Source organism: Coptis chinensis, chromosome 5 (genome assembly GCF_015680905.1).
Source record: "Coptis chinensis isolate HL-2020 chromosome 5, ASM1568090v1, whole genome shotgun sequence".
In the NCBI taxonomy this organism is placed as follows: domain Eukaryota; kingdom Viridiplantae; phylum Streptophyta; class Magnoliopsida; order Ranunculales; family Ranunculaceae; genus Coptis; species Coptis chinensis.
The window spans coordinates 70,111,087-70,114,537 of NC_141460.1; positions in this window are offsets into that span (position 1 = coordinate 70,111,087).

Sequence of the window (3,451 nt, forward strand, 5' to 3'; positions counted from 1 at the left end):
TAAGGCAGTTAGGTTGTCCTACAAAGTCTATTGTGATGGTCACACTTGGTTTTGGTGTTTTTGAAATGGTGAACATATGGGACTTTTCAGAACCTATTTCTCTATGTTACTGGTTTTATAACCGCGGTATTCTCTCTATGGGGCGGTTAGAAATAGCCAAATCATTTGGATAATTGTATTTCATCAGTACTCTAATTGTATATCAATAACCGTTTGATACTATTATCTACTAGTGAATGCCCGTGCCAGTCGGCACTCTAGACACATTGTTTTTAAACAACACCCAAAGAGACCATCTCTATGGTAGCAATGGATCAATAATATAATCATTTCCAACAGTTTTATACTTCATAATAATCATTTCATACGATACTTAAGTGAGCTTAATTATAGCAATTTTATGCATTTCATTTCTCACAAACCAAATCTGAATGAGAATGAGAAAATTCAGGGGGGAGAGCCTTCAATAAAGAGCATCATCATTTTTTTTTAAAAATAATAAAAACAATCCAGCAGAGTCTCCTCTATATTTTCAACATTTCAAAAACCTAAATCATGTCATAACTTGGAAATCAAAACAATACAATGCTCATATATCAACCATACCAAGATATATAATTTCATATTTATACATAACACAAATTACTTCTAAAACTAAAAGACAACTCATTAAACATTAAAGAAGACTCTGCATAATTTTTCACCTGGGACTAATTCTAATAACGAAAGGAAAAAATAAAATAAAATAAATACTCCAAGCCCACTGAGTTCCTCATTTCTCTCATTCTCCCCTCTATTCATACTACTCACACCAACTTGAAATTGATTAAGAGCTCCTATAATAACTTTAGTTTGACAGAAAACTCCTAGGATTTAGTATCAGTATCTACATAAATAAAATTTTGCAAGATATTTCACTATTAATCCTAATCAGTAATGCCTAGGTAGAACTTCTATCACATGAGAAATTCCAAAGCAGTCATATCTAAAATCGTGTCTATTTCTCCTGAACACATAAAGACTCTGATCACTCCAGATCCTAAAGTCATCAGTCAAGGGTGCATACTTAAACTTGCTCATAGTTACTTCCAAATCCACCAAGTTAATATACCTTTGATGGAAGAAACATGTATAACCATGTATCAAGAAAAATGAATAATCGTGTGAAGTTAATCAAGCACAGTAGTAATGTTTCTTTGAGTGCCTCGAAACAAAGATTATGTTAACCAGTTTCTTTATATTAAAGCGTCGTCAACAATTTAATCGACAACACCTATATGCATACAAAAATAAATAATCATAAAGAATATTAGTGAAGCCATTATTCATGCATTAAAAAAAAAATCTTTATAGGATTATCTTATATTATTCATGCACATTACTACTTACTATTTTTCTAACCTTAAGTCAATACAAAATGGAGAAAAAGAGGAAATAGTCGAAATTCAAACCATTTTAACAATATGAATCAATTATAATACCCTACAAATATTATCTTAAAACCAAACCAAATCAATTATAATGCACTGCCATTATTATCTTAAGGGTTCCCAAAATGATCAACTCCTCACCACTCCAATCAATTATTCTACAAAATTTATTTCAAATGAATCTCAAGTCTTTGTCTCCCATTGAAACACAACAATCAACAATGCTAAAACTTAAGAACGGTGGTTCAAAGCAACAAATGCAGCTCCTTAAGTAGGTTTTGTGTTTTTCAATTCGATTAAAATACTTTAAGGAGTCATAGCAATACCGAAATGGAGAAAATCGTGAAAGAATCGAATTGAGTCCATTAGAAAATTGAATTGGTACAGTCGAAAAAATAATCGAATTGGTAATGTCGAAATAAATGATAGACATACTCGAAATAAATAGTCATCAAAATAAATAGGTGACCAAAGAAAAACTTACTCTTCTTCCACCTTAGACTCGAAGCCTTGAGGGGTAGATGCTACTATACTAAAATCTCATTTTGAGCACCTTTGACAATCCCTCCTGTCGTGTCGTACACCAAGCAGTAGAGTGTACAATCCTAATCCTTGTTCGAGCAATTACCCCCTCCCATTCAGGCGTGCACCATGTCTCTTCCACTAATAACTCTTCCAACTGAACAAAACTCATTCCTTCACCTAAAAAAACAAAATTTAAACTCTCCATAAAAAAATTGGACGGATAAATGTGAAAGTTAATTAATTAATATAAGTTGTTTGATTACCTTTAGCTTTTGAGAGTCTTTCTGTGCAAATTTTGAGATTCTTTTTAGCACTTGCAACGGATTTGTTCAGCTAAATTCTACTTTTTTGTTATGTGGTGAGAATCGATAAACTGTGTAGAAATTAGGGATATATTTGAGGTTTTGGAATTCTGTTTTAGGAGTATATAGAGAGTGAAAAAAAACCGAAATTGATGCTGCTTTGGCTCGTACCCGCGACTTTGTGTAAGAAAAACCCTAAGAAAAACTAGTAAAAACCAAGAGGGAGCTGTTTTCCGTTGACGTCACATTTCAAAAATTAAATCAGAGCATGCACATCTCGACCGTTAGATCTTGGTTCAAATGATGTTGGAATGCCCCAAATCTAAGACAATTATCAAGTACATAACCCGTCTTTGCCATTGGATACTATCTAGGACAGTAAGCAATATATATGGAATAAGAGCACTAGTGTGTAAACCAAGAAAGTATTATCGCTAATTAATTAAGCGTAGGACAAACTTGCTTTACCATGCAACATCTAGCAAAAAGACTGTCTTTTACTGTGACAACAGTCAAAACTCCATTCATTCATCAAATACGTCCATTAGGATCACACCATAAAACACACAAATAATGCATACAAGCATTATAGTTGAACTATTTATCAAGCTTTACAAAATTATTAAAAAGTACGTGCATGACATATCCAGATTTCCCACACATAAACTACGATTTCTACTCAAACTACAAGCATTCACTTAAACTAGTGAAGAGGAGGGGTAGATGTACTTGCATTTAGCACTCTTGGTATTGAATTCCAGCGACCCATCTTTGGTTGGCTATTCCTCCACCATAGATAATAGCTCTAATCAATGAAATCCTAACTGATATTCCTCAAATAAATGGGGCTACTAAACTCAGAATGCAATGAACAAGATGTTTTATTAACCTCCTTGGTAACCTTGGTTTGCTAATTGAGAAGAACGAGATGAATCCCCCCAAATTCGAGAGAGGGAGACCGAGAGAGACAACCCCATATCATGTCTCTTAGTTCCAACCCCAATCCCCCCCCCCCCCCCCTTAATCTCGTGGGTTCTATTGCATGCTAGAAATCCACCTTAGGCCCTTGTGAATAAATAACTGCGGAAACAACGTTACCCACAACAAACGGATTAATCCTACACAAGGATCGATCCTTCTCACTAGACAAGACTTCAACACCCTTCAAGTACTATCCCAACGCTTCTCATTAAC